Source organism: Phodopus roborovskii, unplaced genomic scaffold (assembly GCF_943737965.1).
Source record: "Phodopus roborovskii unplaced genomic scaffold, PHOROB, whole genome shotgun sequence".
Classification (NCBI taxonomy): Eukaryota; Metazoa; Chordata; class Mammalia; order Rodentia; family Cricetidae; genus Phodopus; species Phodopus roborovskii.
Genome location: NW_026126448.1, coordinates 15,515,711 through 15,537,070, shown reverse-complemented (window position 1 = coordinate 15,537,070; position 21,360 = coordinate 15,515,711). Strand labels below are relative to the sequence as shown.

At 49.6% G+C, this 21,360-nt stretch overlaps 1 protein-coding gene across 1 annotated transcript in view; it reads right to left on the bottom strand.

Moving 5' to 3' along the window:
- Nucleotides 1-21,360, bottom strand: part of Zmym6 (zinc finger MYM-type containing 6) — a 301,190-nt gene that overhangs the window by 11,169 nt on the left and 268,661 nt on the right. The window lies entirely within an intron of this gene.

The following is a 21,360-nucleotide window of genomic DNA, read 5'->3' as shown; positions in this document are numbered from 1 at the left end:
CCCAAAGCAAAGATAAGCTTGCACATCAATGCATGCTCGCCCCCACAGGGTGTGCAGATACTCGGCCCTCAGCAATTCGGCAGACTCAAACATGTCTCCAACTTCAACCGCCATCTGGGTGATCAACAACAGCTAAAAACCTTCTGTTTTTTTAATATTCTCTGAAAATGGTGCCACGCCCTTGCCTGTGGCTCCAGCTACCATCTGAGCATCACCCTGGGTTACATCATCATTATCTAGGCTAGCTATTAAGTCTGCCATCTTTACCTTCAAATCGTGTCTTGATCCCAATCCTTTCTCTCATCTCTGGCATCCTTGCTCTACTCCACACCACCATTTCCCACCTGGACCATTGCTCTGTACCCCCTCCCTGGTCCCTTGGTGCCACTACCGCCACCTGGAATCAGCTCTCCACGTGGCAGCCAGAGCAGGCTTTAATGTAGCTATCACTGCGCTTTACATGAATGCAGAGTCCTCACTCAGTTGACAAGTCTCCAGGATCAGAGCCTTCCCCTCTCCTGCCCTGATCTCCTTCCACACCCTCTCCTCGCTCACTGTGCTCTCAATGAATCGGTCTCTCTCCATCTCAGAGCACCCACCTTTTCCCACTCCAGTGCCTGACTACCCACTCACCATTCCCCTGACTCTACACGACCTACACTCATCCCCTGTGCCTCTGTTGAAATGTGGCCTTCTTGGAGAGCTCTTCCCAGATCACCCAGTCTAAACAGGCCATTCCCCATTGCTGTCCAGGGCTGCATCATGTATCCTGCATGGTGCTTATCTCTCTGTAAGCAGTTGCTAACGTTTGTCGTCTGCCCTCCCCTCAGAACCTGCACAGCCCAGCAGTGTTGCCACTGGCCACATGTGGCTGTTTACATTTAAACTAACTGAAATGAAATAAAACTAAGGATGCAGTTCCAGATTTCAATAAGCGCAGTTCAAGTGCTCAGTAACAACCCTTGACCAGTGGCTGTGCTATCAGGCTACATAGATATTTCCATCATCCAGAAAGTTCTGAGACAGTGATGCTGGATTGTAGCTCAGAGAGGGTGGGGCAAAGTCTCTATCATTCATCACATGGACTCTGAGTTCATCGTGGCAGACTGCACACGGTGGAGACGCAGAAAATTCCCTAGGTGAGCTCACAGGTGTGCACAAACCCTTCCATCCAGGAAAGCCCCATTGCTTGCCATCTTCCATGCAGATACCCTCCTCAGAGACAGACCTCTCATCACCTCGCAGCGACCACACATCTGAGTTCCCTACAGACATGTACACCCCCTTGGCTATGGGAAGGGGGGAGGGGAAGTGTCAGGAGCCAGTCTCCTCCCCCATCCACACATTCATTGCTTTGGAGGCCCATAAAGCAAATCAGATCCTGGACACAGGTGGTCCAGCTTCCTGGAGCAGCTCTCCTATTCCTAGGTGTGACACTTGGCAGACTGCCTCAGTTTCCCCATCTGTAAGATATGCTTCATAGAGCTGCCAGTGAGAGGGGAAAAAAAGAACATGTGTGTATGACGATGTGCCGTTCTCTCAGTGGGGATACCACCTACCTTAACACAAGCCAAACTTTTCCATCCCACCAGGCTTTGTGTGGGCACAGCTTGTGTCCAGATCACTCAAAAGATGTGATCTGAACTACCCAGAGTGGAGCTCCCAATCAGACCTGATGGTCCAAGAATCAACAAAGCTCTGGTCCTGACCAATGACTGCAGTCCCAGAGCAATGACTGAACTTCAGCCATTAGAATGGGAAATTGAAGAGCTAAAGTGTTTTGGAAAGCCACCTATGTTGAGTGTGGAACCTTCCCATGGCCAGGACCCATAGCCGAGTGTCCTCTTACCCCACAGGCTTGACTGTCTCTGGATAGGGTGAGAGGGCAGAACTGATCAGAAGGAGACATCATGAGGCAAGAGCCAGCCCTGGAGGATGAGAAGGGGAGGCAGTGCAGCATTGCACAGGGGCTCCCTCTGGGGATCTGCACTGCACAGGGGCTCCCTCCGGGTATCTACACTGCATAAGGGCTCCCTCCAGGGATCTACACTGCATAAGGGCTCCCTCCGGGGATCTGCACTGCACAGGGGCTCCCTCCAGGGATCTGCACTGCACAGGGGTTCCCTCCAGGGATCTGCACTGCACAGGGGTTCCCTCCAGGGATCAACACTGCAGAGGGGCTCCTTCCAGAGATCTACACTGCACAGGAGCTCCCTCTGGGGATCTACACTGCAGAGGGGCTCCCTCCGGGGATCTACACTGCATAAGGGCTCCCTCCAGGGATCTGCACTGCACAGGGGCTCCCTCTGGGGATCTGCACTGCACAGGGGCTCCCTCTGGGGATCTACACTGCACAGGGGCTCCCTCCTGGGATCTGTGTACCAAGGTTCTCTCCTGGGATCTGATGGCAAACAGCCAGAACCACACCTTGTCTGCCTGTCCTTGAACACGTTTTCTTTTCTGTTCCTGTGTGTAGGAAGCAGGGAGAATGGTGGGCCTTCTTCAGTGGGCTGTCTGGAGGAGTAAGCTTAGGAATCTTTAGCAAACATGTAAGATGGGACCTGACACACATAGGTTTGTGTCACAAATTAGTGAAGAGATTAGATATTGGATTTGAGGGTACTTCTCACACCTTGTTCCCCTTCCTGTAAGTCCCCTTAGCAAAGCTTCTTCCCATCTTCTTTAAAGTCCTTCCCACCCATCAAGATTCCAGGCTTATCCATCAGACCCAAAATGTCTCCGAAGGAAATGCAAGTGACCTCTCTAAATAGACTCAGACAGCCTGGATTCAGATCCTCTTTAAATACTGAACCTGCGGAGACAGGCTGGCCAACACACCTTCATTTCAATACTTACCAACAATGCAGACTGCCAGGACAGTACATTGTTTAAAAGTCCTTCAATCTCCTTGTTGTTCATAGACCTCATGGTTAAAAGCTGTGGGAAAGGCACATCTCAATGCTGGAAAGCCCAGCACCCAAGAGTGTGGGGTGCTGAGCAGGACAGAGAGACCCAACCACTGAAAAGGCTAGGTGGGTAACAGCTCTATAGTCAGCAAAGTGACAGCTCCCACCCCAAAATGCCCACAGAGTGTGTGTGTGTGTGTGTGAATGTGTGTGTAAGTGTACATGTGTATGCAATGTGCCTGAGTGTATTCTTGCATACTTGTGTGTATGTATTTGCCTGCATGCATATGTGTGTGTGGTGTGTAATGTGACTGGGAGTGTGCAAGTGTGGTTGATGTGTCTGAATTATTCTTGCATGCTCATGCATTGTGTGTTTGCCTACATGCGTATGTGTGTATGTGTTGTGTGTGTGATTGGGGATATGCCTAAAATGTACATGTGTGTGATGTGTCTGGGTATATTATTCTATGCTCATGCATGTGGGTTTGCTTGCATGCATGTGTGTGTGCAGTATATATGAGTGCACACATGCCACAGTACACATGTGAAGGTCAGAAGATAGCCTCAGGCGCTAGATCTCACTTTTCACTTTGTTTGAGACAGACTCTCTTGTTCCCTGCTGCGTACACCTAGTCCTTGAGCTTCTGGAGATTCTCCAGTCTCCACCTCCCATCTTACATTAGGAGTGTTGGGATCATACATGTATAGTACTGTTCCCAGCTCTTCATGAGTTCTGGGATCTGAACTCAGGTCCTCATATTTTCATGGCCATCTGTTGGGACATCTCTCTAGCCCTATGTCTCATTTTAACCACTATAAATTGTGATTGCTTCCTCACAGGTATAAACTAAGGATCTTGTAATGAGAAGGTTACTGCAGGTTAGCCAATGTCATCACAAAGGTCCCTGTAGTAATAGCAAGAAGACAGGTTTTCTTATAGAGCCCCCAAAGGGACTTGAGCCTACTAGGCCTTTCTCTATCTCTTACCTGCGGAAATGTAGGATAATGAATTTGTCCTTGTTTTAAGCCACATTTGTTATCATTTGTTACTACAGGAAACCAAAGGATACAAAACATTCATAAAAGCGATGACTTCAGTGCATGTGTCCTGAAAACCTACTCTGTGCAGGTGCTGTTCTGACCCTGGGGACCATCAGTAAGCAGTGGAGCAAATGCTCTATCTTATGCTGCATGGCAGGCAAGCCTTATGGGTCACAGCTCTGGATCTCCTGCACAGTGTTTCCAGTCCATTGGCCATTAGAAGGTGGGAGAAGAGGAAGAAATGACTGGAGTGCTCCTTCCTTAGCTTGTCCCACCACCTCCATAGACAAATGACTAATGGCTTAGAGATAGGAAGGACAGTGTCCAAACAGTAAAAAGGATGTGAGGACAGTAAACGAAGGCACGAAGGAAAGCCACTAGCTATCAGGAGATGATTTCTAGGACGGGGTGGTCATGGAACCCATCCCATAAAGGTGGCTGGGAAGAGCAAACAGAAACCAGACAAAGATGGGAGGGTGGGCACCAGATTGCATGGTTTCACTTTGTGTTACAAGACACCCCCAAACATAATGCCTTAGAAAGACCATTCATATGCTCTGGATTTTGTACTTTTGCAGAACACAGTGGGAATATGTCACCTCTGCTTTGTACTGCATCAGTCAAGTAGGCTCAGAGGAAGCAGGACAATGGCTGCCCAACAGAGCTCACTCACACCGTGGACACCGGTTGGTCCATCCAGCTGGTGCTGGGGGCCCACCTTGAGCTAACATGTGAGAGGATCAACCAGCCTCCAAAAAGTCCTTGGTGGGCTGTGTAAGCATCCCCGAAGGATGGTAACTACATTAAAAAGAAAGGAAGTATCTCTTCTACCATCTCAGTGGTCCAAGAAATCACAGACCAGCCCACTGGTGGAGAAATAGATCCTTCTCTTTCAGAATCCATGCTTTTCTAGAAAGGGAAGCAACCCTTAGTGGCTGTCTTCCACCCACCCTATACACCAAAGGTGCTGCAGTTACAAAACCCTGGGGTGTGAATGACCTTGGTGGGTAGAATGGGGCTTGAGAAGCATGCACAGAGAGGAGGATGTAAGAAAGAGGTGTGAGCAAAGAATCTGGAGGCTAATGGATTTCGACAGTCTTCTGCGGCGATGGGAAACCACTGGACCAGGGAAGTGACATAGTCCCATAACTGGAAAGTATAGCTGTCAGCTGATGGAGAGAGGCAAGGGTGGGAAGCAGGCATCGTGATGGGACCACACTGCAAGGCAGGGGCAATAGGAGCATAGAGCCCGGGTCTGGGATCACGCCTCCATTTTGAAGAAGCAGCAATGGAGGAGAGGAGGGAAGGTGAGGGTTCTGGCTCTATGTGAGACAAGCAAGTTGAGGGTTTTACAAGAACATAGTAGTCTTGGCTTTGACTCTGCTACCTTGTAGATCTGAGCAGCTTCCATCTTTCCTTACCTTTGCATTCATGGAATGAGGATAATTCATACAATGAGGACTGTACATTGTAAAGGATCATTGAATGACATCATTAATTCATTCAGCAAATGCATGTTGCCTGCCAACTATGTGCCTGCAAAAGATAACCAATGGCTCCGCCTCCACGAGCTCATAACCAAACACAGCAGAATGGTACAGATAGATAGATAGATACATAGATGGATAGATAGATAGATAGATAGATAGATAGATAGATAGATAGATCTTGGTGCCTGCCTCATAATGCCTCTTGGAAGCTGTTTGTGTTCCTGCATTCAAGGAACCCATGACACTCCAAGGCAGAGAACCTCAATGATCTGTAAGATGCTCAGCCTAGGAATCTCAGCAATGGCTGAGTGTTTATCAAACACTTGCTAAATGGCACAAACAGTACTGGGCTCTTTCATGTCTGCTAGACTCCTGAGGCTTCCCAATAGTGGAGATGTAGCTCAGTAGCAAAGCACTTGCCCAACCTATGAAACACCCTGAGTTCAAGCCCCAGCACTGAGACGAGAGAGAGAGAGAGAGAGAGAGAGAGAGAGAGAGAGGGAGGGAGGGAGGGAGGGAGGGAGGGAGGGAGGGAGGGAGGGAGGGAGAGGGAGAGGGAGAGGGAGAGGGAGGGAGGGAGCTAGAGCACTGGCTGCCTTCCCAGTGGACCACCTTTGGTTCTTAGCACCTGCATGCAGCTTAGAGCCCAATGTAGCTCCAGGCCCAGAGGCTCTGGCACCCTCTTCTGGCCTCCTTGGGTACTGCATGCACATGGTACACAGACAACTATGCAGGCCAGACACCATACACATAAAACATAAATGAGCCATCTCTCCAGCTGCATACACATAAAAGAAAAGAAGAATTGAGACCTCTGGTGCCAAGATGAATAATATATTCCAGTCACCCAAAGGGCACCAGTGGGAAGTATCAAAGCAGCTTGTCACCCTGTGATTTCTGTAGTTTAGACTGCAGGAGGTATTTCCCACAACACCTGGATCTTCATAGCGTCACAAGAGCTGAAATAGGCTATACTGTCATCCGCTATTACAGATGGGAACCCTGAACAGCCAAGGTCATAAAGATGGTCACTAGCAAATCAGGAATTTAAGCTAAGCAGGTTGACTCCAAGGATTACAAGGCTACCCTAACACATCACCATCCCTTGAACTCCCCAAATCTGAGGATAGTAGGGGACCCTGTGGCCTTCCATTTCATGTCAGCCTTTTGAAAAGAGGGCCTTCATTAGGCTGTGGCTACCCAGAAACAGCATGTTGTTGTAGGGGGAAGGGGTTAGGGATGATGTCCACACAGGGTCAAGACCTTAGGGAAGAACGTTAGAGTCTGGTACCCTCAGATTCCGTGTGTGTGTGTGTGCGTGTGTGTGTGTGTGTGTGTGTGTGTGTGTGTGTGTGTGTGTGTGTGATACATGTATGCATGTGTGTGGGGGCCAGAAGACAGCTCAGGTGGTGCTCCCCAAGAGTCATCCACATTGTTGCTGCTGTGGAAGGGAGGCACAGTCACAAGTTGGAGGGCAGCTTATGGGAACTGGTTCTCATTTTCTACCATGTGTGTTCTAGGCCTGGAACTCAGCAAGTGGGCTAGGGTAAGCCCCAGGCAGCCACCTGTCTCTGTACCTCCACCACACCTGCTAATGTAGATGTTGGGGATCAAACTTGGGTCCTGTAGCACTTTACCAAATGCTTTCCTCCCCAAGCCCAAGACTTCCTCGTGACGAAACGCAGATCCCACGCATCTACAAATGTGTGTTCAGAGTCCTGTGTGTGCACCCCTCCCCTGAGGAACCTGAAGTTCTGGCTAGGAAGACAAAGGAGGAAATGAGTGAATAAACAAATATCCTCGTGGGCCACACAGCACCATTGTGGATCTTATCATCCTGCATTGGGGGTGGGGGACAGGGACGAAGTCGTATCTTGAATGAGAGTCATCCTCTAGGCTGAGAAGAAGCCAGCAACAGCACAATAGCCTCCCAGCAGATGAAAGAAGTTTGGGCAACCCAAAGAGCCCCGTGGGATTCCCACAATAGAGGTATCATGGCACAGCAAGCCATCATCTCTCCTTCCAAAGAAGATCATGCAGACCAGGCTGCAGAGGCAACGCCTGACTGGTGACAGGTACTTTATAAATGTGGTCTCTACCCCTCCCCCTGGCGGGTACAATGACTCTAATGACAGGAGTTTCTCAGTCACGAAGCCTGGATGACTCCTCGGGGTCTCCAAGCTCTAAGTGCACCCCTGCCACCACCCAACTACACCCTTTCTTCCTTTGTCTAATTATACCTAATTGAAAGAAAAAATTGTTTGGCAAATCAGTTGGCGTCTCTCAGTTCTGGTGTCCTAGCAACCCAAGGCAGGGGGAGGGGGAGGGGGTGGCGGCACGGGGAGTGACACAGGAGAGGAGATGCTATGCTGCCTCCACTTCAAGCTGAGCTGCCAGCTTCACCCCTAGACTAGCGGCTCTGATCCCCAGGCGGCCCCTAGCCACCTTGTGGACTCTCCGGGCGCGCGTACTGATGCCGGGACATGCGCACACGCTCCACCGAGGCCACCTGTGCACACTCTGTCTTGAAACATAACCTCGGCCTTTCTGGAAAGCAGGAATCTCAGGAATAGATTTCTAATTTTCCAGCCACCTGCTCAGCTGAAAGATATTCTGGAGTTTATAATTACTTTTCAGGCACTTAACTCGAATCTTGTTTCTAGGGCAACCTAAGGCATCTCCCTGCATTGATGGGTAAATTACACCTTCCTGCCCAGCCAGGTCCAAGGCACTGCCTCCCAGGATCCCGGCTTTGGAAGAATCATAGGACTAAACTGACAGTTAAGGGGAGCACCAAATGAGAGCACGTGATGTGAACTCTGGCATAGGGCTGGCTATCTCACAGAGGACAGATGTGGTGGTTCGTGCCTACGTGTAATCCTGGCACTCGGGAGGCTGAGGTGGAAGAATGGAAAGTTTTAGGCTAGCCTGGGTTACATACTTCATGGCCAGGGGCAGTTCAATGACACCTTTTCCAAAAGAAAAAAAAAAATGATGGACTTTTTAAAGAGAGAGAGAGAGAGCACATGCATGCACCATACACTTTGGTGCCCACAGAGGTCAGGAGGGGGCATCACATCCCTTGGACTAGTGTTATAAGCATTGTGGGCTGCACTGAATGGATGCTTGGATCCAAATTATAGTCCTCTTATAGAGTAGGAAGTGCTCTTAGCTGCTGAGCCCCTAAAAATATTTTAATTACTGTATCTTTTTATTAACATTTAATTTATTTATTTATGTGTATGTATGTATGCCATGTGGTGTGACAGTATCTATGGAGGCCAAAAGGGGGTGTTAGATCCTCTGGAGCTAAAGTCACCAGTGATGGTGAGCATCTGACATGGGCACTGAGAACTAAACTCACGAACTCTGGAAGAGCAGTGAGCACTCTGGAGCATCTCTCCAGTCCTCAAAATTTAAAATAATAATAATAATAATGGAAAATGTAAAGACTGGGAAACCACATATGGTGATGTATTCCAGCATTCCCAGCCCTCTGAAGGCTGGTGCCAAACGATGGGAAGGGAAGGTTGAGGCCACTTTAAGTCACATAGTTCAAGGCTTGGGGCCTTGACACAGCTATACTCTCAGAACAAAACAAAAAGAGCTGAGAAGCCCAGTGTAGTGATGCCTGCCTGCAACCCCAGCATCAACAGATAGAGGCAGAACAATCTCCACAGGCTAGAAGCCAGCATCATCTCCATAGCAAATTTCAGGCCAGCCAGGGCTACATAGTGAGGTAAAGTGGTGGAGGGGAAGCCATTGGAGAGATGACTCAATGGTTAAAAACGTTTGTTACTCTCACAAGAGGACCCAAGTTCAGTTCCCATCACCCACATGGCAGCTAGCAATCATCTGTAACTCTGGTTCTAGGGGTTCTAGGCAAAAAGCATGCATACACATAAAACTAGGCATGGTGAGGGATAACTTTAATCCCAGAACTCTGAAGGCAGAGGCAGCAGATCTGAGTTCAAGACCAACTTGGTCTACAGAACGAGTTCCAGGACAACCAGGGCTACATAGAGAACCTCTGTCTCAAAAAAAAAAAAAAAAAAAAAAAAAGAAATTAAGTTGGGGAGGGAGGACATCAGTGTAGCTTGCTGGTAGACCACCTACCTAGTCTTTGTAAGACCCAGACTTCCATTCCCAGTATTGAAACCATCAATCAGAAACAGCAGACATAGCCTCCACCTTCTCGGGCACACAGGGCCCGAGAGCCAAGCCTGGGAAGCAGACACTCCCTGCCCCCATCCCCTTTAACGGATAGTCAGAGCAAGTTTGCAATCTGAGCCACACCCCTTACATGCTATGTAGTAACAGACAAATTGGGATTATCCATGTCTGTGCCTCCCCACCTGGAAAGAAAAAGGAATAATGGTAGTTCTCACCTCAGAGAATTATTAGGGGGCTTAAAAGAGTTAATTGATGTAAAGTTCCTGGCATTGGGCCCAACTCATAATGAATACTTGGATATTCTATCAAGGAATAACCTCAAAGCAGCTGGCCAGGGGTGGGCAAGACTGGTTAAGGATACTCCAGACAAGGAGCTGACCCACCACAGCAGAGACACCCCAGAAGAGAAAACTGTGTACACATTGTATCTACTGTCTGTACATTTATCTCATCCTATTTAATGTATGTTTTCTGTGGATCTAGTGATGTGTATATTTTAAGTATAAACAGATACACATCAGGAAGTATTAGTCAGGGTTCAAAAGAGGATGGAGAAATTATTTGGACTGGAAGAAACCTGGGATATCACTTACCAACACCCACCCAAATTACACACAAAGGTACACTGCGAGTTAGGAAGGGGACCACATTGAACCCAGAATTAACAAAGATTAAGCAAAGCCTGAGACACCCACAAAGAATTGAAAAGATTGGCTAGCACACCGTGGCCTTCCCAACAGGCAAGAGCCTGGTGGGGCAGTAGGGAAGGCTGGCTTGAATGATGAGCAGGTCTGGCCTCTGAGCACCTTCACTGTGGTTTTTGAGGCAGGATCTCTCACTGAACCTGGAGCTCACCGGTTGGGCCATCCTAGCTAGGCAGTAATCCCCCAGTCTCTTCCAGCACTGAGATCCCTGGTGGCCCCTGCTGAGTACTGGGGATCTGCTCTCAGCTCCCCATGCTTATACAGCAAGCACCTGATTGACAAAGCTGCCTGCCCAGCCCATAGTGCCTGTCTTTTATAGTCAGAACCCCACGGCAGCTCAACTACTTAACAAGACTCTCTCCTACCCTTGCAGGGCCTTCTGCCACAGTGGCCTCAGCCCCAACCCAAAATGAATCAGAGGCTCCGGGCTCAGGGGACACTGAAATCTAAACTTCAACAAACTCTGGGAGGAGGAGAAGCCTGCACCACAGGCAGTCTGGACCCCTTAGGCTCAAAGTGTCTTTGAAGCCTCATATTTTCTCCTTAATAATCAGGACAACTTTACATTCTCTGCCATGTTGTGCCAGGGTTTGTTTCAATATAAAAATAATGCCTATTGATTGCATTTTGACAAGGAACATGCATTACTTTTGTAATGTAAAATATTCAATTAATAAGTGAGTATAGCGCTTCTAATTCCTTACCATCAAGTAAAATTGATGATCCAGAGAGATGCTAGGTTTGCATTGGGACATTATTAATTCCCAACACATAGGAAGTCCCCAGGGACATCCATAACTCATTCTGTCTCTCTTCCTCTCTGTCAACAAATATTTTTAAAGGATCTACTGTGTCACACACATGAGGGAGAGAGCCTAAGAATCAGAGATAAATCTTCCTGCCTTCAGGGAGCTTGCAGTCTGTTCTGTGGGATCAGGTATTCACACACACACACACACACACACACACACATACACACTAAAAGCACAATGACAAGTGTGATGAATGTGTTGAAGACAAAGCAAAGGGCACTTTGAGGAAGAATAATGGGGATATTAATATTGTTTCCAAGGAAGTGGCATTTAAACAGAGACATGAAGATGAGAAAAGGCTAGCCAGCTAAACAGTAAGCACCCAGAGATGCACCAGGCCCAGTACCATAAAAAGGGGGGGGCAGAGCACATACCCAAGCCCTTCCTGAGGCTGGGCTGTGAATCCCCATAGGCAGAAATCTTGGAGGCAAGGAACAGGAAAGAACTTATCCCCTAGGCTCTGGGAAGCAGCCAAGTGTTCTGCTAGTCTGAGCCCAACTTCAGTCTCTGAGCACAAGACCACCTGTGATCACATAGCCACCTTACAGCTTACAGCAGCCAGGGAAGGACCTGGAGCCAGGAGCCATGAGGGCTGGCAGGCAGCAGGTGTGAGGCTGGTGATGTCCCTTCTGAGGAGGGAAAGCAGAGGACTGTGGCCAGGCCAAGTCTAAACCAGTCCTCTAGGCCTGCCTTGTATCTTACCCAATGTCTGGTGACAGACCTTTGGGACCCCTGGTCATGGGGGAGCCGCCCGGCCCGTAGGTGCATAGGGCTGCTGTCCTTCTTGCCTGGGTGTGATTAGAGATTGCACCTGGGACTGAGACCACACAGTTTGAGCTGCAGCTATAGGCTCCCAGCCCCTGTTCTGATTTCCATCTTCCCTGGCAAATAGGGGACGCCATTTCCTGCCTGCTGCCACTCCAATGAAGGGAATCTAGGCTTTGAGCCCAATCTCATCTAGGACAGGATTGTATCCTGAGTCCTCCATCGCCAGGAGTGGATCTTTTTTTCCAGTGTCCGACGTATCTGGCCAAGTGTTCTCCGGATGCCTCTTGTCCCTCTGTGAGGCCTTCCTGCTACCCACCATCCAACTAGAAGAATTCATAAGTTTAACCATAGCCTTGAACCCCCAAATTTCTGAACTGAATGCCACTCCCTACCTGACAGGAGAGCCTGTAGCTGAACAGAGCAAGACAGGGGCATTAACTGAAGAAACTAGGAATCAACCTGTAGCCAAGCTTGGACCTCTGCTGCCACCCAGAGGCTAAGCCAGGCAAGGCAAGTAGGTAAGCCCATGGCCTAACCCCCAACTCGCCAGGATTCATAAATCTCCTAGCATCCTGGCAGGCAAACAAGAGACAGAGATCGCAAAGGCACCTGCATTGGTGGGCAGTGACAGTGTCATGTCGCAGCCTCATGGGTCCTGAGTACACTGTCATTAGGCATTCCTAAATCTGACCTTAACCCCACAACCCAAAGTCCCTGCTCACAGTACAAAATCAGCCAGGCTCAAAGAGTCTCTCATGCTGGCCAGTCAGCTTCCTCTCTGACAGGACCTTCTTCTAAGTCCCCAGGTACAGGAACCAGGTGTGTATGACATTAGTCTCATCGAATATTCCCTCCTCTGCCTTGGTAACACTGGCTGCCATGTGTGCTTGCACTCATTCATAATTTGTTCATTTATCCATTCATTCATCCACCAAGCATGTTATCAAAAGACTGATGGGTGTGAGTTTTGCACTAGATCCCGAGGTTACGGTGGTGCACACAGGCAGGCGAGGTCCTCTTGTGGAGCCGACCTTGTACCTGGGGCAGACAGACAAAGAACAAGGCAGTTTCAGACAGCAGTAAACAGGGTGATGTCACAGGGAATGGAGAGGGTGGTGATGGGGTGGGGTAGGCTAAGCCAGGGAAATCCTGGGTACTGGTAAGGATGGTTTTAAACTATGCCCCCAGATTCTTTGAAATACATATAGTCTTCAAAAAAAAAAAAAAAATGAAGCCCCTGAAGGGAGGAGGTGTGTTTGTGGCTTGGCTTACAATCCAAGGCATGTGGCTGGAAAGATGGTGTGCTGATTATGTGGCCTTCCAAGAAGGGACAAGACCAGCATTGTAAATGGATTCCTTCCCACTTCCTCTTCCTCTCTCTTTCTCTCCTGCTCCCTCTCCTTGAGAGAGAGAATCTCTAGCCCAGACAACCTCCAATACATATCTAAGGCCAGCCTTGAATTTCTGATGCTGTCTCGACCTCTCAAGCACTGGGATTACATTCAGGAGGCACTGGACCCAGTCCATGCAGAGCTGGGGATCGAACCCCAGGGCTTTGAGCATGCTAGTCAAGTGCTCCACCAGCTGTCCTACAGGCTCCCTGGGCTCCACTGACTGAGCTACAGTCTCACAACCTGTTCACAGGCTCTCCTCTACCCACCCCTCACTCCAAGGAAGCCTGCTGCCAGTCCTGCAGACATCCCAGGAGCCCCACGGAGACATGGATGAATGGGGGCGGAGACCTTGCGCTGCTTGCCCTGTGCCCTGTTAACAAGCCACATTGGAGGGAGCCCTCCAGTGTCCCCCATGCCCTCAGAGGACTACAGACTGTACCAACATTCTCCAGCAGTCACAAGAGGGATCCCAAGCCAAACCTTCCGGGCGACACCACCCAAAACATGGAAGGGACAGAGAGCATGGAGTCCACCCTGTCTTCACAAACTCATAAACATGTTCTCATTTATTTTGAAGTTAGAAGGGAATCTGACTCAGATTGAGTAGTATAGTTATAATTATTTCATACTTATTATATATTTTTATTTATAACAACACATCACACAAAAATGTAACTTTTTACAATCAGTTAAGAGGTGAAATCAAAACTACTTAAGACCCAGTGTCACAGCGTGTGCCTTGTCCCCGTCTCTGTCTACAGGGGGCAGGTTGGGAGCAGAGAGCATAGAGGTCACCCCTGCAGCAGAGCCAGGCATGAGAAGGAACAGGCATGGACAAAGAGGAGACCCGAGGGGTACCCTAGAGCTCTCGGGGGAAGGGTGAGATGATCCCCATCCTGCTGGGGGCCCAGGCCTAGGAGACTTATCTCTAATAAGTCTCCTTAGAGGAACGAGCTTTAAAGTTTTGTCATGGTTGTCAGAGAAGCTCCAGCCAAAATATACTCTGTGACCTTCCAGAAATTACCTACAGTCTCTGGTCCTGACCTCCTCCTCCTCCACGAAATAAGACTTCACTTGAATCCAAATCAGTCCTACATGTAAGGAAGCCTTAGACCTTTGTGGGTACAAGCTTCACTGCTGTGTGACTCCAAGCAGGTAACTTGGCCTCTCTGGCCTTCTATTTCCTGGCCCTTACCCTCCATCTCTGAGTCAGACCATGGCTTTCTAGCTTGTTCTGCCAGACAGCCTCTACCTGTGTCTGATTCCTCCCCGAGCCTCTCTCAGCCTCTGCCCTCCTGTATCCCCAAACCCCTTGGAGTCCCATTAATTTTGAGAGGCTGTCTATGTGGATGGCCTCCTGGCCCAGGCCCGGGGCTCTACGAGCTGTGTAATTATCCACTTGGAGCTGAGGGGAGCTGATAAGCAGGCCCAGAGGAGCCTGCCCTCCCTGCCTCATGCCTTCTACTTCAGTAGAGCTTCCCCAGGGAAGCTGGTTGTGGAAGGGCCTCTGGATAATGGGGGGGGCTCATTACTTTCTGAAAGTCAGAGGGAGAGAATGCAGGGCTCCCCCTCCAACCCCCACCAAATACAGAGGCCACGGGTAGGCAAGGACATCCTACCTACAACAGGGTTCTGAGCCACTGTCTCCATCTGGGAGCTTCCAACTGTACTCCAGACCTGCTTGGTTAGGCCCTCTGTACAGCTCCAAGCATGTCCCCCATCAAGTCTGGATGCACCACCCCCTGATCACTCCTCTCCTTCCTGCCCCTCAAAACTCACCTGAGCACTAGGTAGCCATTGGGGATGCCCTGGGGACCTGGTGACTGCTTAGTCAAGGGAATGACCTGGGTGCCTGCTGCTTCAGGAGGTGAGTTACCAGGTTACCAAGCAAAGAGCCCCTCCTGGACAGCCCCCAGTCCTGCAAACTGATTATCATCTCCCTTGCTAGTCATCAATACCAAACTGCCCCATATCCCCTCCTGCCCCACATACACCCAACAGTCCAGGCTGGGGCATCCTCTGCCTGTATGCAATGGGGCAATCACTTTACCCCAGAGGCTCAGTCTTATCTAAGACTGAGAAAACTCATAATGTACCACCAGGAAGAACGGCCTAACACACCTGGAGTCCAGCTCAAATGACTACATGACCAGGCAAGTAGCAGACAGCCTTTCGGGGACTAGAAAACAACAGAAGAATGCCCCAGAAGGGGACATCTGCTCATCACCTCAAGCTATTGATGGCACATGTGATAGTGTCCCCACCTTGCCAGACCCTCTAGTGCTCCAGGAGCACCCCTCCCCTGAAAACCTGTTTTCACCTGGAATCTCCAGTTTTAAATTGAACCGTCTCTGGTGCACCATGACACCCAAAGTACGTGTTTGCCTTGGGGACAGGGGTCTGCACTCGGGTGTGTGTGAGGTGGTGGGCCAGGTGCCTGCCAGGCAGCACGTATTGAACATTCCTTCCTTTCTTTGCCCTTTGTATTGATTCTCTCAAAGGAAGACGGGAAACTCTCCCAAGCTATACCCTATTTCCATGCAAATCCATATTAGCATTGTCACAAGGCCATGGCAGGCCAGCAGCCCCCACACGCCACAGCCACATCGTAGGCTACTGAGTACCTCAGCTGAGAAGTTGCTTTCCCACAGCCAACTGGGCAACACTTGGGTCTGACTGTCAGAGTGGCAAAGCCTTTGCTAGGATCTGAAGGTATCCTCCTAAATTCAAGTGTCAGGAATTTCACGTGTAATGTCACAAGGAAGCCAGGAAGACCTGTGAAGAGGTGCCAGGGCCACTAGGCTTCTGCCCTCATAAAATACACCATCCGTGAAGGATGCTCTCCCCAACCCTTTTCTGGCCCTCCGTCCACCCCATCCCATGTGAGCACATGGGATGCAGAGAAGGCAGCATCCAAGGAGCTCACCAGAACCTCACCAAATGCAAGGCCTTACCTCAAACTCCCCGGCCCCCAAACTGTAGAGAAATGAATTTCTCATCTTCATCCACTACCCAGTCTGCAGCATTATGTTACAACAGCATACCAGGATAGTCTGTGGCCTTTCACCATCTCAGTTTATCCACACAACACCCCTACAAAGTAGTCATTATCACCACCAACATGCAAATGGGAGAAGTGGGGTCCAAGGCTAAGTCTATCAACAAATGTTAATGCCTGCTATGCTTCAGCCATGCCATACCATGGTAAACCCAAGGGTCACACAGAGAATTTCTGGTTTCCTACAGAGAAACAGACTGGCATTAAAGGATGGTATAGGGGCCTTCTGTGAACACAGGAGAGGAAAAATATTGTTGGCTCCAGAGATCAGCTTGGGGGGGCGGTGGTGACGGCAAGCACACTTCCAGAGTGCTCACCTGCTCAGCACCCTTTAAGTGTGAGGGTCGTCATCACCATCTGGTCCAGCACAGCTGGACTTTGACCCAGCCGGCCACCCTCAGGCCTAGAACCCTTGCTCCCACTAGCTGAAGACACTCTCCTTCCCTGATTCGGAAGCCCCACAGAGAGTTTCCTGGCACAGCCCTATGAGTTTAGTAATTGCACTGCCCCAAGCAAAGCATGATGGATGTACTAGGTTTAGAGTCCCTTCAAGCCCACAGCCAAGCCAGCCATGGCCAACTAGAAACTGAGATCTGTAAGGAGTGGTAGCCAGTAAGAGGCAGGCAGAACAGTCCTGAGGAAATGATATGACTGCACTTCCCAGACTAGCGATGTCTTACTTTGAACCCAAAACCAGACTTGGAAAGGTTCTATATGGAAACAACTGCAGGGGAAGGGGAAGGTGATCCCAGGGAAACACCGGCTGGAAGATGGAGAGAGAGTCAGGAAGGGAGCTAATGAAGACTGCAGTGGCCCAGAGATGTTTTTCATAGGAAACTGGGCCTATCCTGCCAGAGACCTCCAGGGGGCAGTAGAGCACATCTTTGGGAGGCAAAGCAGTGAGGCTGGAGAACCTCATCACTTGGTGGGTGACTGAGGCTCTTCCAGGCAAGCTGCTTACAGCCTACAGAATTTGCTGGTGATGAGGTCCAAAAGGTCCAGAGATCCCAAACACTGCAGCTGATGGTGGCAACTGGATACTTGACATAAGTCAACAGGTCTAAGACAGAACCTGCCCATCTAGAGCTGCATATGCAGAGTGATGTGGGGCAGGTATGGCTCCCACCAACCACTGAAGCAAGGTTTACAACTCTGAGCTTGGGGGGAGCACTCCTCAAAACCTGGTACTCAGGAGGCAGGAACAGGAGGATCAGAAGTTCAAAGGCTTTCTCAGCTATATCATGAATTTGTGGCTAGCCTGGGCTACATGAGACGCTGTCTCAAAATTTTTTTAACGCTTTAAAGCTTAAGATCTGATTGTTTCCAGCAAACTATGGGATGATACCATGTGAGTGAGAAGAGGCACCAAGCATGCAGTAGCTAATACCCAAAGCTGAGGAGCCCAGAAACTTCTAGAAGAGGCCCAGAGACACAGCCCAGGTTCTATCCCCACAGGCTATGCTCAAAGCAGAGGCAGAACTCTGGGTTTGTGGGGTAGATCCAGATACTCAGAGGAGGGAGCCATCTGTCCCCACCTGCAGCCTCAGGGGGAAAAAAGAATGTCCCAAGCACAAACATGAACACTGGCTCCAGAGCAGAAAGTTCAGGAATGGCAGGGAGTGCCCTGTGAAAGCCCTGGCCAACATCCCCCTCCCTGCCTCCACTGCACCCCACAAAGAAGCTGTGCCTCCGAGAGGAAATAGATGAGGCTTGGACCACACTCTGTGCAGATCCTGTCTGTCACGCATCTGTTCTCACAACTCCAGTTCTCATGCTTCCTGCTCACTCCCTTCCTGAACTCTATATCCCCTGCCCCTTGCCCTATTAGACAGCAGCCCTGCTGCCTCCCACCCACTTCCACCGAAACCAGGTGAGGCTTCTCTCCCCCTTCAGTGTCCAGGGAAAGCCAAATTGCCTTGAGTTCTGAAATGTGACCTCTGGAAGGAACCAGCCTCAGGATGCCAGAGCCAGGACATCAGATAAGTGGCTCTTTCGTGGGCAAGGTTCTGCTGGGACTGAGCTCTGGTCTTCCGAGGCTCCCTGACTCAGCCCCAGGGAAGGAATGGGGCTGTGAATGGCCCTATGGCATCCCATGTTCCCTCAACCCCAATGCTGGAGAACTACACTTGTACTACTCCTAGAACCCTCAGAGCTGACGGGGGATCATCTCAAACCTCACCCCGTGGCTAAGGAAAGAAAAGGGAAGCAGCCTGCACCAGCCTCCCTCTCAGATTGTCCTCTGAAAATGATGGCAGTCCCCACTGATAGGCATGTGTGATCCAGGGACCCCCACTTTGCCTCTTCCCATCCATTCCATCCTCTCATTAATCCTACTAGTTTCTTCCTTATTCCAGATAAAGGGACAGAAGCTCAGAAAGGCAAGGATGAGCTGATGAGACATGTCAGCAAGCAACACTCTTGCCCCAAAGCCTGAGGGTTCAATCTCAGGAGCCTGCTTAGGTGGGAGGAGAGAACCAACTCCACAAAGGTGTCCCCTGACCTATACACACACACCATGGTACACATATATGCACACACGCACACACGCACCATGGTACACATGTATGCAAACACACACACACACACCATGGTACACATGTATGGAAACACATACACACACACCATGGTACACATGGATGCAAACACACACACACACACACACACCATGGTACACATGTATGCAAACATACACACACACACACACACACCATGGTATACATGTATGCAAACACACACACATACACACCATGGTACACATGTATGAGCACATACACCATGATACATATGTATGCACACACATAAACATACAAATAATAATAAATATTTTGTTTTAGAATTCATTATTATTTTATGTTTTGTTAGTTGAGAGTATTATATCTATTTTGATCATATTCACCCCCCTCCCTCAACTCTTCCCAGATCCACCCCCCATTCCCTACCCATCCAACTTTGTATCCTTTTTTTTTTCAATCCTTCAAGACCACTTAGTGTTTCCCAAAATATTTGTGGGTGTGTGGTCTTTAACTGAGGCACGGTTGACTTACCAGAGGCTACACTCTTTGGGAAGATTGTCTCTCCTTCTCCCAGCTGCTAACAATAGCTCCATGGCTAAGGGTAGGATTGTGCGCCCAAAATAAATTATTTTAAAACACAAAAAGGGATTTGCAAGGTGTTGCCCAGCCAGTAAGCAAGACAGCCACAGAATTCAAGCGGCTGAAAGCAGCTGGGTACCAGAATACCCACTCTTCTTATCTAAGGCATCAGTGCCCTGTATGCAAGACCTGCTTGCTGAGTCTGCAGCTTCTTGCCTCCTGAGAAACAGAACCATTCATTCTTGACCATCCAGCGCTCACCAGCACCTACCATGTTCTGGGTGATGTGCCTGTTGGTGGAGACAGAACAGAGTGAGTCCAACCCCTTAAGATGTCAGTCTAAAGCAAGAGAGAAGACAGTAACCAACCATGCACGCCCATGACACTATCAGAGCAATTGTAACTATCCCCCTGTCCCCAGGAAAGGTTTCCCTGGCCTTTCTGGAGCAGTGACATTTAAACTGAAGTCTCAAGGTTAAGCAGGCACAGATTTGGGGAAAATAAAGAGCTGGCACACACCTTCAGTCCCAGCACTTGGGAGACAGAGGCAGGTGGATTTCTGTGAATTTGGGACCAGCCTGGTTTACACAGTGAGTTCCAGTTCAACAAAAGCTACATAGTGAGACCCTGTCTCAAAAAAAAAAAAAAAAAAAAAAAAAAAAAAAAGAAGAAGAGAGGGGAAATGAAAAAGAGGGAGAAGAAACAACAAACAAGAAAGCTGGAAAGCTGGAAAGCATATGCAAAGGTCCTGGGGTCTGAGGCAGGAAAGAGACTCTGACAGTCTGCTGGAGGAGAAAATGAACGAAGGGCAGAGTGCTGAAGTGTGAAGACTGGAAGGAAGAGGCTTAGAGTGAAGAAGGTGATGGAACCATATTGTGCCAGGTGCCCTGGCCATGTTAGCAAGATGGGCTTTTATTTCACATGCATTAGGAAGCCACTGAAGGCCTCCGTCTTTTTTTACTTTTTAATATGATCTGTATTTTCCTAGGACTGCTGTATTGGTAAGGGGGTCTATGGAGACGGGGGGGGGGGGGGGGGGGGGGAATTGCTACATATATGATACATGCAGGATATTTGGCGTGCTCTGACTGGGAGAAAAGTGCCCAACAACAGAGCTGATGATATCAGTCCTCGTGGATTTCCAGCCCTCACTCCCATCCTGGGTAAATGGAACAACAGGCACACTGAGCAACAGCAGCTGTCCTTAGGAAGCAGGGGTTATCGGGGTCAGCAGTGGAGATTGGGCCAGGGCTCTCATGCATTCCTGTCCCCTTATCAGAGGAGCCCCAGGTCCTGAACATCTCCGGAAGGCAATCCACCCCCCCACCCACTCCACTGGTTGACACCAGCTATAGGCAGAAGGCCAGCACGGGTGACCCAGCAGGAAGACCAGGGCCACCTGAGTATGTGTGGAAGGTGGTGAAGCCAGATAATGAGATCCAGAAAGAGCCCTTGGGGAAGAAGATGATGAGGGAGATGATGCAAGACCAGGTGCAAATCACAGCCCTCCCTCTGGATCCCGCATCTCATCCACAGATCTCTGGCCAACGCTCCTGAAGGAGCAAACCCCACACCCCCTCCACCCTGCGCCTTCAACCTGCAGCCCTGCCTTTCTCCTTTCCTTGCAAGCATCAAGAAAAGGGACGGATGGCACTTTTCCATCCACACCCTCCAGTTTCTGTCCCCACCCCACCCCATGATAGAAAATCACTCTGGTGCCAGTCCCAGAGTGCTCTATGACTCTGTGTCTTGGATTCCCCTCTGCAATCTTCTCTCCGCCCCTGCTGGCCCTTGTTCTCTGTCTGGTCCCCTTTCCACAAGTGCCCCTTCCTCTGCCTGCTCCCTAAACTGCAGGTGCTCCTGAGACCTTGGCCTGGTCCCATTCCTCTGGCACTGTGTCTCCTGCTGAACTCCCCAACACC